This window comes from Juglans microcarpa x Juglans regia, chromosome 4D (genome assembly GCF_004785595.1).
Source record: "Juglans microcarpa x Juglans regia isolate MS1-56 chromosome 4D, Jm3101_v1.0, whole genome shotgun sequence".
Classification (NCBI taxonomy): domain Eukaryota; kingdom Viridiplantae; phylum Streptophyta; class Magnoliopsida; order Fagales; family Juglandaceae; genus Juglans; species Juglans microcarpa x Juglans regia.
This window is the reverse complement of record NC_054600.1, coordinates 9,614,946-9,629,659: the sequence shown is the minus strand read 5'-3', so window position 1 is coordinate 9,629,659 and position 14,714 is coordinate 9,614,946.

The window sequence follows — 14,714 nt, the reverse complement described above, 5'->3', positions numbered from 1 at the left end:
GTGTAGATGATTAACAATCATTGAAAACTCCAGACCCTTTGATTTTGAAACATAAAAAATCCAGATTAATTGCAAAGATGATGCTTTCTGCTTAAAATTATTTTCAAATGATGTGCTTTGTGCTCAAATATTTTGGTTAGTGAGATTATCTCATGTTTGGTTAGTAAGAAAATAGAATTGTGTCATAAGGAAAAAAAGACACTTGGGACAATTTATTTATCTTTTAATTTGTAAACTGGTTTACATATCAAATTGCTTAAATATATTCTTTTTATGTCTTTTCCTTGCCTAAGTTGAGTACTTATTTAATTTTTTTTTTTTTTTACTTTCATGTTGTGCTTAAATATATCAAGATTGTTCTTGATGGAGAAAAGGAAGAAAGCACATCTACTCGGCGATCGCTATTTTTTTGGGAAAGCAGTAATTACATGAATACCTCAAATGCTAGAGATGATGAGAAAATAACTTATGATCATGGTGTAGCGCTAGAGAATGATGATGATGATGATGTGATTTTGATATAGTTTTAACGCATTTATTTTTAAGTTATTTAATTTTTTTATGTATTCAAATGTAGGCAACATCACCTACAGAAGATGTATTAAATCTCAAAGATTCGGTAATACTGCATGGTATACCACAAAGTGTTGTATCGCAACTGCCTAGTACACAACAAAACGTTATTTCTCAGGTCTATGTTAAATAATATTCCCTTTTGCATCTATTTGTTTATATTTCTTCTAAGCAAGTAATGCCAAGTAGTTTGCATGATTTTTACAAAATATTTCAAACTACTTGCAGGTAAACTTCGAATATCATGACCCTCTCGATGATTGATGAAAGACATTGTAGACTGCTGCAGAAGACATTGTAGACTGCTGCATTTTGACTATTTAATGAGATTTAAAGACGTTGTAGATTGTACATGTTGACTATGTTCACAACTTCAAACTCTCATCAGTTGTATAATTTTGTTTTGTATTCTTATAAACTTGGTGTATTGTTTTGACGTGGATATTTTAACTATTTTATTGGTATGAAGTTATATAAATTTTGGTGGACATGAGATATGTTTCCTCATTTTCGAAACAGTTACAGGTTGGTCATGTTAATGAGATTGGTGAAGATTAGATTGGTCATTATAATTTTCTAACTCTCATCATATTCATCATGTTCTATTTGACATCATTGATATTTTTAGTATTGAAAACATAGCAATCCAAATTGTTTGAAAGCATAACAACAAACAGTTACAATATAACGAAGGATATCACAGATTCTACAAGTTTCATACATAACTACTGGGTTTGTCCCTTGTACAATATTCATAAAGGTGGTAAACTAATTTATTACAACCCACTTAACAACATTACATAGTTTGATACGTATTTACTTAATCTTTAATTGTTCTTGATCCTATCCAACAACAAAATATTAGAATTGCAAGTCTCCAATACACGCAGGATCATATGCGTGCATGGTTAATATCTTTTATTAGACCATAAAGCTCATCCCAGTCATTTTGGATGTCCTCCTTCAATTTTTGAATATGGACCCTTGCACGTTGGAGTTCTTCCTTCCTCTTTTAGAGTTCTTCCTCCAACTTTGGGAGTTCCTTTTCTCTTTTTAAGGCAACGTTCTCTTTCACAGACAACTTTTCCTTCATTTTCTACTTCAACATCTGCTTATAAAAAGTACTCGCAGTATAACATTCCCTGCAGCAAACAGCTTGTATAAATCATTGTGGGAAATTACAATACCAAAGTTCAATGTCTGTAAAAAGGTTGCACAAACAAGACTAATTAGTGTTTACTACTTGCAATACGTATGTAATGTTAATAACTCATTCACAATGTATTCAAATGCATACACTGGAATTACCATATAGAACCCATTCACTTTACAAACAAGTAGAGTGCACACAATCAAAACCAGAAAACACAAACCAGAAGTACATAAAGATCTTAACACAAATTTACAAAGTGACTATTCATACATTTCATTTGCATAATCTACGATTTTCCAAAACCAAACACGAATTACCATTTGAATTACCAGAACCAAACACAAATTTTTCAAAACCAAACATGAAGGGAACCATGAAAAATATGAAAAATGTCTAGGGTTATACCTTGCAGCTATACCAAACACATTCTTGAGAGTGTGGATCTAAGGGACTTGTTTCCTTAAGAGGTGATGTGTATAGTTATGACATTCTACTGATGGAAATTTTTATAAGAAAAAAGCTCACAAATGATATGTTTACCGAAGAAATGAGCTTGAAGTCTCTTGTAGATGAGTCATTATCCCTTTCAATAATTGATGTTGCTGACACCAAATTGTTAAGAAATGAAAGTGATTTTACTGTCGTAGAGGAGTACTGTCTATCATCAACTATGGGATTGGCTTTGGGTGGTTGTGCAAATTCACCAGATGAGAGGATTGATATAAAAAAGGTTTTCGCTACACTCAATAAGATCAAACTAAAGTTTCATGAAAATATTGAAGGAGGCTAATGTGTAAGATTCACTTTCTTATTCATAGCTCTTAACTCCATATATATATATATATATATATATATATATATATATATATATTTCTACACCACATATATAAAATTTTGAAATGTTTGACGACCTGCAACTTATTTTTCTTTTACTTACAGGGTTAAAAAAAAAACGAAAAGCAAAACATTTCTTCTATTAATCCAAGCTCGAGAAAACGAGGCAATTATAAATTAGAATCCCTAAATGACCATGCTTTCAGTGCTAATTTTACTATCTAATTTGTCCCAATTACTAGATCGGTGATCGAACCCAAACTAAACTCAACCAACTTATAAAGCTACCTTATGGCCAAAAAACGTGAGAATGGATTGGCTAGAATTGGTTGTGGCTATGGAATTTGATTATATTAGGGTCAAATTATATAGGTTTTGTTGGAAAGTCCATAAGCTAAGATGTTTTGTATTTTATTTATTTATTTTTTGAGTTGGAGAAGGGGGTTTCAAACTCTAGAACTCTATTTTGGGGGTTGGGGGTTATGTCAATCAGGCCATAGTCCTTTGGCCCCATAATCTAAGATGTTTGTGTTAGTTTATTTGCTTACTATCTACATATTTTTCAAGCTAGTTGCCAACGAATAAAAGCAAGAACATGAGTTTGATCTTAGAAGTAGTAGAGTTCTTCGGTTGAATTATCCAACTTAAAAACACATGACAAGTAGCTTTGATGTTCCTGTACATGCAAATATGGAGAACATTAAACATCTCTTGCTATCCTAATATTGGTCTTGTGTGCTCATTTTTTTTTCACATCTACTACAACAACCCTTGAACATCTTTTCATTTCATCCGTTTCGCTTGGCTTTCCTTTCCTTTGCCTCTTGCACTTCTCATTCAATTCCCACTTGTTGGTCTTTCTCATTTTTTTGGATGAAGCTATTAAAGAAGGGCGCCATAGAAGATGGGAGATCGAGAACAGTACAGGATAGGAAACATGATTGGGACTTCAAGAGAGGTATCAAAACTTTCCATTCAGCCTATGTAGTGTATTATAGGAGATTGAGGATCAATACGACTAAGTAGCTCATGCTGGTAGAGCTACGATTCTCGGGTCCGATCCTATCGATAATGTAAGGATGTTCGAGACACAAGAACCCATTCCGTTCAAAGTCTCAAAGATAGATATCTATTGTGAATACTTAGTTTTTGGCTGTCATTTAGGTTTTGTGAAGAGAAGGCTCCCTTGGATGTAGTGTGCAGCAAGCATGGTGAGGTTCCATGGAGCCAGGTGAAAAGGGCACTCCAATTGCGTTATGAACTTGTAATTAATAATGCAACCAATATAGGATAATATTTATATTCAATAATCATTATTTGAGTGCTTTATAAATTATATATTTGATTCACTCTGGTTCAAACGTTTCATAGAAATATTAGAAAATATATCAAATTAAGATATTGAAAAGTTTATTGGACATTCAATAATGAGTTTTGCTATTCATCATCTCACACACCCCAATTTTTTTTTTTTTGGTTTTATTCTCACTTAACTAATTGAGTTCTTTTATTCATCATTCATACACTACATATTTGGTAAGGGAAGGAAAAAAAATCATGTGTGGTGTGTGATATAAGGATGATGAGTAAAATTTTTCTTCAATAAGTTAGATCGTTAACGCTTTTCCATATTTATTAGAGTCAAAACTTGCTTAAGCAAGGATTAATTTAGTTGTTAATATTGCATAATTTCAACCTACGTGAGTTTGGTTGTATGAATTTTAGACATTAGTGCTATCTTTCCAAGTGGCAGATTCTGCATCATGCAAAGGATGAGCTTGCTGTTAATTCCCTGCACAAAATAGAACGATGCCCCCATGAAACACTCTATGAAGAAACGACTATGGAATATTGTAGTTGGAATACAATACCAAGATTCTGCTTTAGATATAGGCTACTGCCAACAAGAAACATGTAGATAGCATCATCTCAGCAAAGCTTACACATATCCTCAATCCATCATCTATTTAAATTCAACATATAATAACAATACATGCACCTTTCGCAAGCTTAACACACACACACACACACACACACACAATCTGTTCAACTTAATGTATCAACATAAGCATACATGGTTGAAATTAAAAATTCAACCTCAAATATGTCCATTCCATCAATTATACATAATTTAAACTTCATCAAACTAACAAAATAATGTCCATTCAATCACCTGCCTGGCTTGATCCATGAAATCCAACACAACACCATTTAATTATATAAACATAATAGCCCAAAAAAGAGAGTGGTAAAGATCTAAATACTTACCAAACCCCATGGTCAAGAGTTAGGCATATAGTGTGGCTAGACAAACTCTACATGTGGCAGAGAGAGATCAAAATATTGGACATGAGCTGCTCGTTTGGTGGCTAGTACAAAAATAGAGAGGGAAGAGGAGAAAGTGAAATGAACATGGGCAAAATAGGTGTGTCTTGGGGCTAAACAGGTGGTTCACGAGTGCAGCAAAGGAATTTAGCTAGTATGGGGTGTTGTACGGCATTGACTAAATGGCCTTCCATGGCACACAAAGCTGGACATAGCTAGGTGGCTAGCTGGCTCAGGAAGATGAAGAATAGAGGCTATTCTCCTTACTACAGGACTTTATCACAGTGGAGGAAACAAATGGAGAAACAGTTTGGTCTCATGGCTAGTATACTGGTACGGTGGCGTGGCTGATGGCTTGGTTGAATTAAGTGTGAAGTGTGGTTCAAGTGCTAATCCTTGTAAGAAAGTAAGGGAGGGAGAAAGGAAGCCGTTGTGCATAGTTGCCATGGATGCTGGTTGCTGCTGCAGTGCCGCTCATGGGGGCAGGTTCTTTGTTGTTTCTTCTTAATTTGCTATATAGTTACTGTCATGGTGGCTGGTGGAGAACAAGGAAAAGTATAGAAAGAACAGAGCATGGACAAAACGCAAGTGTCGGTAGTGTAGCTAAAATGGAGGAGAAATCAATTTGTTGTTGTCGACTACTTGATGCAGCTATTGTGACTGCTGTTGCTTGAAGTTTGGAACCATGATAGTGGCTGGACTTGTAGCAGCCCTGAATGTGTGCTGTATTGGTGGCTGCTGACTTGTGCGTGTTGTGAAGAAGAAGAGGTTTCTTAGGAGGATCGAGTAAGCTGAGAGAGTTGGGAAGTTGGTTATGCTAGCTGAAATCTAACTGACCAATACCAACCATTAACAAACACACCTCTATTTTAGGCTGAGTTATTGTCTTCTTGATTCTATGAGTTTCTCAATTTTCAAATGATTTTAATACTTCTCAAATGTCAGGACACATAAGATTTCTCTTGCAATCATTTTCGCTAAGCGAGGTATGTTCGCTTTAGTTCTTATCAAGATTGATATTTTAGGTTTATCTTTGCATTGATTGATTCAATTTACCTTTATTAATTGGCTGAAGAGCTATCACATTTGTTAGAAGATGATAGAGTAGTGCTGCAATGGTTTAAGAAATTGGAACTTTTGCACACAAGGATGTCTAATTATGAGATGCAAAGAATATTTATCCATTTTTTTAATAAAAATGAAAAGTATCTGCCCTTCTAAATTAAGTCAGCATGCATTTTTCACAATCAAATGCTTTTGTTCTTGCATTCTGCAGGATGAAAATAAAAAGTATAAATAAAAGATCATTAGACTAGCTAGCCAAGAAGCTTAAGAAAAGACCTAATAAACAAATCTCTTAAGAAAATAAAGGCTAATTTCTACCTAGTTTATAACAATAGTGTCCCTATAAATATTAACTTGTTGAGTATAAGAGGTAGAATATTATGGCGCCCCCAACACCCGCTTGTGACTTGGCGGGAGCCGCGATGTCGGGATGCTGGCCGCTCAGGTCATACACCTCTCTCATATTGTGATAAGTGTGTGCTCACATATTTAAATAATGTATACAATTAAATGGTAGCAGAAAATAAAAATATAGTTATAAAAATCTAATTAATAGTTCAGAGAAATTTAAATTACATCACCATCCTAGTGCACATAAGCCACAAGTCTTCCAACAAAAGAATATTACAATTTATAGTCTTTTAAGAATAACAAAGAGCCAAAAATTAATCTTTATACATTCACAACTCAAGCAGAGCTAGACCTCTATACTCGTACTCATCATCTGTATTAAAATGCAAGTTTCGAAAATAAGGAAAACTTTAAAATTAAAAAATTGAAAGTAAAAGTAAAATATAAAATATTGATAAAATATGGCTACACTCTATATGTATAATATTGTACGTAAAATTATACATACGTATAACATTACTCTTCTTTAAAAGATAGTAACTTTTTTGTTCTTGATGATATATACTTATTTTTAGAATTGAAAAAGTTAGAAATTCTGAAGACAAAAATATGCTCCAACTGACAAATAATATATATAAATTATGTATGGTGTGAAGATAATGAATATAATTTTTCTATAAATTATCCCAAACTACTTCAGAGGCCGAATAATAACCATGGATTTAATTTGAATTATAAACAAAATTAAAAAATTAGCCGTTTCTGATCTTCCAATAACGGACCCCCCCCCCCGGGCGGCAATCTATATATATAACACTGTATATTCACTATTCCTCACACAAACAAATAGCCGTTAGAGAGGGAGAGAGGGAGGGAGGGAGGGAGGTGGAACACGAGAACTTACGCCTGCATATTGCGAGAGAGCTCATGCTTCAACGGAGAGAATGGTGGTTTTCACGGCGATCAAGAGGCATCGGATGATCCAAACTGTAAGCATTGCAGTAAATCTGTTGCTGGTTTGATTCGTATTCATCGCGGAAGGCATTTCATTGATTCGACTAAGGGATTCACAATTGGACCTGATCCCAAACGTGGCCATGCTCTCTTCTCGTTCGTTGCTCCATTGAGAAGACAGAAGGTCCCCTCAAGTAAAATCTGTTGAACACCCAATCTTCCGTATTTTAGTTTATTTTTATAATTGATTTTGAGTTCATTTTTATTTATTATTTATTATATATTTAGTCTTTTAGGGTCCAAGAAAGACGGAGACCTTAAGGTCGGCCTCTTGGTATTCTTGGTGGATGAGATTTATTATTCTTGGCCCTTTTACCTTTGAACCGTTTGAATTTAAATCAATTTTTATTTTTTCCTTTCTAAAAGAAAACCAATCTACCAGTTTTAACGCTTGTCGTGGAGGATATTGTGCTCGAATTTTATGGGGCGGGGACTGTTGTTTCTCTAGTTCAGAACAGTGCCATGGAGGGCTCTGGAGTCGGAGTGTTACTCGACTTATGCTTCTTGTCTAGACTCTTGATGAATTTAATCGCTCTCGCTTTTGTTTGTCGTTCTTATAACTCCTTATAAGCTATCTTGGACTATGCTGAGATTCTTGCTCCGTATTGCATACACTCTTCTTGAGTTAGTTTCTGCACAGATATGGAATATAAATCATTTGAATGAATATAATCATTGGTTGACAGGTTCGGGTCTGCTTGTGCAAAGTCCACATACATTCATTAGTAAACATCATATCAAACCAACTCCTCAAATAAACACCTAGTGTTAATAATTGTGCATGACCTCATCTGATAGGATAAATTTGTATGCTCGGGTACTTATATAGGGTTCCTCGTCCTGGAATTGTCCTCTTAAGTTGGACCAGGATGGGGTCTCATGGTATTTTCACTCCAAATATTCAGCATGCTCATGTATGCCAATTGCAAGTGTATTTGCCATTTGCCTCCTCCGGTTGAAACCACATGAGACTCTTAAGTTTTGTAAGATGATTGCCTCGTTTATGTTCTGAAGAGCCTCCATCGATAATAATCTCAGAGAACTTTGTTTAGGTTAGGTGGTCATGCAAAAAAGCGACACTGTTAAAACTAATTCCATTTTTTAGGGAAATTAGTAAGTGAATTATATTAGAGATGACTTGTCGGCAAACTGGTGAATACAATTGTTCTAATCCTTTCATCATTGTTATTAAACCATTATTCCAGCGTCTTGCAACGTTGAATACTTCTGGCTCAACTTTTGCACATCATATTATATTATTCTTTTTTAATTATTCTTTTTAAATGAGATAAGACTTAGGGAAAGGTTAGAAAGGTAGCCTAGTCGGAGCCGCTCTGTCTATGGAAGATACTTTGGTACGTACCAAGAAAGCTCCCACTAACATTTGGATCTTTTTGTATGAAATATTCTTTACAGCTCTCAAACCTCCTGCATGGTGCTTCATATCTATGCTGGATATATGAAAGGCAGAAAAATTGTCCTGGGTAGATATCTCTCTTCTAGTCGAACTTAAATCACTTCTTTTTTTAAGTAAGGTGAATGATTTGATTGCAGATTTTAGGATCAATGTTCCTGTATAATTTTTTATAACTTTGGAATTTGTCTGGCCAAATATTTATTACCATGATCTTGAAAAGAAGTCACTCTTTCATTAACAGATACTGACAACTGCATTATGATTACTACTGTGCTATTGAGGAATCAACACGTATACTCATTAGCTGTTTTGTCTCCTGTGACTCAACTGTCTTCAACCATTATATTTTCTTTCTGTTTGTTACTCTTTCTATGTCACGCAAAACAACAATTCTATTAAAACTAATTTCATTTTCTAGAGAGAAATTGAAAATGAATCATGTTAAAGATGGCTTTTTGGGTACTAGTATTACAAGTGTTCTAAACCTTTCATCATTGTTGTTGAACCATTTTTCCAGAGTCTTGCAACAGTGAATATTCCTGGTTCATCTTTTGCACGTCATATTATATTATTCTTATTTCATTCTTCTGTTTAAATGAGATAAGACATGTGAAGTAGCTAGAAAGGCAGCCTAGTCAGAGACTGCTCTGTCTATGGAAGATACTTTGGTATATAACTTGCTGGTACTAGAGGGAGACTCATGAAATCTCCCACTAACATTAGGATATTTTTTTGCATGAAATATTATTTACAGCTCTAAACCCTCTTACGTGGCGTTTCATATCTTAGCTAGATGTATGAAAGGCAGAAAAATTGTCCTGGATAGTTATCTTTCTCTCTTCTAATTGAATTTAAATCACTTCTTTCTTTAGGGAAGGTGAATAATTTGATTGCAGATTTTAGGATCCATTCTCTTGTATAATTTTTTATACGTTAGAATTTGTAGGTCCAAATATTAATTACTATGATCTTGAAAGGCAGTCACTCTTGACATTAACATTTATTGACAAGTACTGCATATTGAAAATTACTTTGCTAGCAAGGCATCAATAGTTATAATCGTTAGAAGCTGTTTTTTCTTCTGTGAGTCAATTGTCATCAACAATTAGATTTTATTTCTTTTTGTTATTCTCTTTATAGCTTTATAGATCAAGCACTTTGTCATTTTACTTAGGTTTTTCGATTGTCGTGTTATATGACTCTTTCCTTCACTAACTTTACTTGATTACAAACTTTAATTGTCGTGTTTAAGTGTGGTGTGTAATGTGTAGGGATTGAAGAGTAGCAAATCTCGTTTCCTTTTGTTATTTTTATTTTTTGGATTTAAGTCAGCTGAAATGTTCCTGATTTTGTTATTGTCTATATTGTTTTCTTTGAAGCATGTATTCACTATGCGTATATGAGGTGCTTTATTTTCTCTTTAACACTCGTATTTAATTTTTAAGGCATATTATTCTGTTATTTGATAGTTCCTTGACTTTTGTGCCTATATATCAGTGTTTTATGATTGCATATTCATATTGTTGTCTTTTCTTCTTTGTCAATCCACTGAAAATGATCTCATGAAAAACTTTTTTCCTTTATATGCGGCATGCGGAGAAATATTTCGATTTAGGTCTTTTTCTGTATGAAATATTATTTACTCTTAAACCACCTACATGGCTCTTCATATATATCTTGGATGTATGAAGGGCAGAAAAATTGTCTCGGGTGGTTATCCTTCTCTCTTCAAGTTGAAGTTAAATCACTTTCTCTGTAAGGTACGGTGAATTCAGATTTGGGATCGATGCTCTTGTATAATTTTTTATATGTTAGAATTTTTCTTGCCAAATATTTTTTTTATAAGCTCAAAGGATTTAGGAAAAGCTAAAGTCACACTGAGAGTTGGGTCCCGATGAATTATTTCGACAACTTTTTTTTACTTAGTGATTAAGGAAATGTTTTTAATGATATTGTATTTTTTTTAAAAATATTTAAGGGTATAAAATGAATGAAAAAAGGATATTTGATGTTATCGGGACTCATCCTCGAGCTACACTGGTGCACAACTCAAGGATTTATAGGAGATGGAGCTCCCTGCAAGGCACGAACTTCTGTACACCAAATTGCATTTGTCCCGTTTGTGGTTATTCCTATACTATTCTTTATATTCTTGAACTTATTAATTTCTCCTCCATCTCTTCCTCTACGCGTCCTTCATGTCCTACTCATCCTCTTTTTCCTTCTCTATTTCTTCTTCTCCTCCCTTCTCTCCTTCCCTTACTCGTAAAGAGTCATAGTCATACTCTCCTCCTCCTCTGCTTGTCCTCTTTGTCCTACTCCTCTCTTTCTCATCGTCTTCATCTTCGTCTTCTTCCTCTCTTCTTCATCCACGTCCTCCACTTCTCTTCCTTATTCTAGATGTACTATTTGCATAGTATGGTTTTAAAGATTAGTTTATTTATTTTTAGATGTGATTATAACTTTGGTTTTCCTTTTCATTTCTCACGGTTTTTTTTTTAATTTTAATTTTTATATAATAGTTACAAAAGCTTGAGATTTCTAGAGGAGGTCTTACGCATCCATGCAATCTTGATTGGATTGGTGTACTGGCTAGCCTTTGGCCTTGATCCTTATGAGACGAATGCTCTCTGTATATAGTTAGTTATCTCTGTCTTCTAATTTAACTCACTTCTTTCTTTAGGTAAGGTAAATAATTTGATTGGCGAGTATGCATTTATTGTTAATTTAATTGTCTTGTTTATGGTTATTCCTATATTATTTTTTATATTCTTGTTATTGTTCATTTCTCCTACTCCTTTCCTTTTCCCTCCTCTCTTACTCTCCTCGTCCTAGTTTTTTCATACAAATTCCTCTCCTCCTCTCTCCTCTCTTCCTCTCCACGTACTCCTCGTCCTAGTCCTCATCTCTTTCTGCTCTCCCCGTCCTATTGTTCCTACTCCTCTCTTCCTCATTGTTCTTCTCTTCCTATTCTCGTCCCCTCGTTCACGTCCTTACCTCTTCCTCCTCCACATTTTTGTAGATGTACTATCTTTATAGTATATTTTTAGAGATCACTTTGTTTTTGGTTAGATATGATTAGAATTTTGGTACTCCTTTTTCAATTCTCTCAAGTTTTTAATATAATAACTACCAAAGCCAGTGTAGAGGAGGTCTTACTCATCCCTGCAAGCTCGATTGGATTGGTGTACTAGCTAGCCTTCGACCTTAATCCAAATGCGACAAATGCTCTCTGTATATAGGTGATATTTTTATACGTACTTTTTTTTTTTTGTATAAAATACTATTTATAGCTTTGTATGCTCTCTAATAGTTGGGACTTTTTTGTATGAAATTTTATTTGCAGTACTTCACCCTCCTACATGGCATTTCATATCTATGCTGGATGTATGAAGGGCAAAACTATTGTCTTGGGTAGTTAGTTATCTCTCTCTTTTAGTTGAACTCACTTCTTTCTTCAGGTAAGGTGAAACTTGATTGCCGATTACACATTTATTTTTAATTTAGTTGTCTCATTTATGGTTATTCTTATAGTATTTCTTATAGTATTTTTTATATTCTTGTTATTGTTAATTTCTGCTGCTCTTCTCCTTCTCCTTTCCTCTCTTCCTCTTGTTGTCCTCCTCCTCTTCTTTTCCTCCTATATTCCTCTCATCCCTCCTCTGTTGCTCTCTTTGTGCTCCTCGTCCTACTCCTCCTCTCTTCCCGCTCTTTCCGTCCTCTTCGTCCTACTCCTTTCTTCCTCATAGTTCTCGTCTTCCTCTCCTCATTCACGTCCTTTCCTCTTCCTCCTCCACCTTTCTGTAGATGTACTATCTTTATAGTATGTTTTTAGAGATCACTTTGTTTTTGGTCAGATGTGATTAGAATTTTGGTACTCATTTTTTAATTCTCTCGGGTTTTTAATATAATAGCTACCAAAGCTTGAGATTTGTAGAGGCGGCCTTACGCATCCCTGCAACCTTGATTGGATTGGTGTACTGGCCAGCCTTCGAATTTAATCCTTATGTGATGAATGCTCTCTCTATATATAGGTGATATTTTTATACTCACATTTGTTTTTGTATAAAATGCTATTTAGAACTTTGTATGCTCTCTAACATTTGAGACTTTCTTGTATGAAATTTTATTTGCAATACTTCACTCTCCTATGCGGCGTTTCATATCTATGCTGGATGTATGACGGACAAAAGAATTAACCTGGATAGTTAGTTATCTATTTCTTCTAGTTGAACTCACTTCTTTCTTTAGGTAAGGTGAATAACTTGATTACCAATTATGTATTTATTTCTTAATTTAGTTGTCTCATTTATGACTATGCCCCTATAACATTTTTTATATTCTGGTTATATTGTTAATTTCTCCTACTCCCGTCCTCCACCCTCATTTCTCCTCTGCTCGTCCTACTCCTCCCCCCCTAACTGCTCTCATAATCCTTTCTGTCCTACTCCTCTCATCGTCTTCGTATTCTTGTCCCGTTCATGTCCCCGTTCATGTCCTCTTTTCTTCTGCCTCCACTTTTTTCAAGATAAATTATCTTTATAGTATATTTTTAGAGATCAATTTATTTTTGGTCATATGTGATTAGAATTTTGGTATTCTTTTCTCAATTCTCTTGAGTTTTTAATATAATAGCTACCAAAGCTTGAGATTTGATTGATATGTTGACCTTGATCCTTATGCGACGAATGCTCTCTATATATGAGTGATATTTTTCTACTCACAATTCTTTTTGTATAGGATGCTATTTAAAACATTGAATGCCCTCTAACATTTGAGATTTTTTTGTACGAAATTTAATTTGTAGCACTTCACCCTCCTACGTGGATTCCATATCTAGGCTGGAAGTATGACGGGCAAAAAAAGTATCTTGGGTAGTTAGTTATCTTTCTCTTCTAGTTGAAGTCACTTCTTTCTTCAGGTAAGGTGAATAACTTGATTGTCGATTACACATTTATTTCTCCTACTCTCCTCCTCCTTCATCTCTTCCTCTCCTCATCCTACTCCTACTCTTTTTCTCCTATATCCCTCTCCTCCTCTCTCATCTCTTCCTCTCCTCGTACTCGTTGTCCTACTCCTCTCTTCCAGCTCTCACAGTCCTCTTCATCCTACTCTTTTCATCCTCACCGTCTTCATCTTCGTCTTCTCGTCCTTTTTAACGACCTCTTCTCTTCCTTCAATTTTTTCAAGATGTACTATTTTTAAAGTATATTTTTTTAAGAACACTTAATTTTTGGTTATGTGTGTGATTAGAGTTTTCCTATTCTATTTTCAATTCTCTCGAGTTTTTAATATAATAACTACCAAAGCATGAGATTGCATTGTTGCAACCTCGATTGGATTGGTGAGTTGGCTCACCTTCGGCCTTTATCCTTATGTGACAAACGCTCTCTGTATGTGGGAGATATTTTTCTACTCACATTTCTTTTTCTATAAATTGCTATTTAAAACTTTGTATGCTCTCTAACATGTGAGATTTTTTTGTATAAAATTTTATTTGCAGCACTTCACCCTCCTACGTGGCGTTTCATATCTATGCTGGAAGTAAGAAGGGCAAAAAAATTGTCATGTGTAGTTAGTTATCTCTCTCTTCTAGTTGAACTCACTTCTTTCTTCAGGTAAGGTGAAACTTGATTGGCGATTACACATTTATTTTTTAATTTAGTTGTCTTGTTTATAGTTATTCCTATAGTATTTTTTATATTCTTGTTACTTTTAGTTTCTGCTGCTCTTCTCCTTCGCTGTCCTCCCTTCCTCTCATCGTCCTACTCCTCATCTTTTCCTCCTATATTGCTCTCATCCTCCCTCCTCCATCCTCTCTTCCTTTCCTCATACTCCTCGCCCTACTCCTCCTCTCTTCTTGCTCTCACCTTCCTCTTCGCCCTACTCCTCTCTTTCTCACCGTCTTCGTCTTCCTCTTGTCGTTTCCGCTCACGTCCTCTTCACTTCCTCCAACTTTTTCAAGATGTACTATCTTTATAG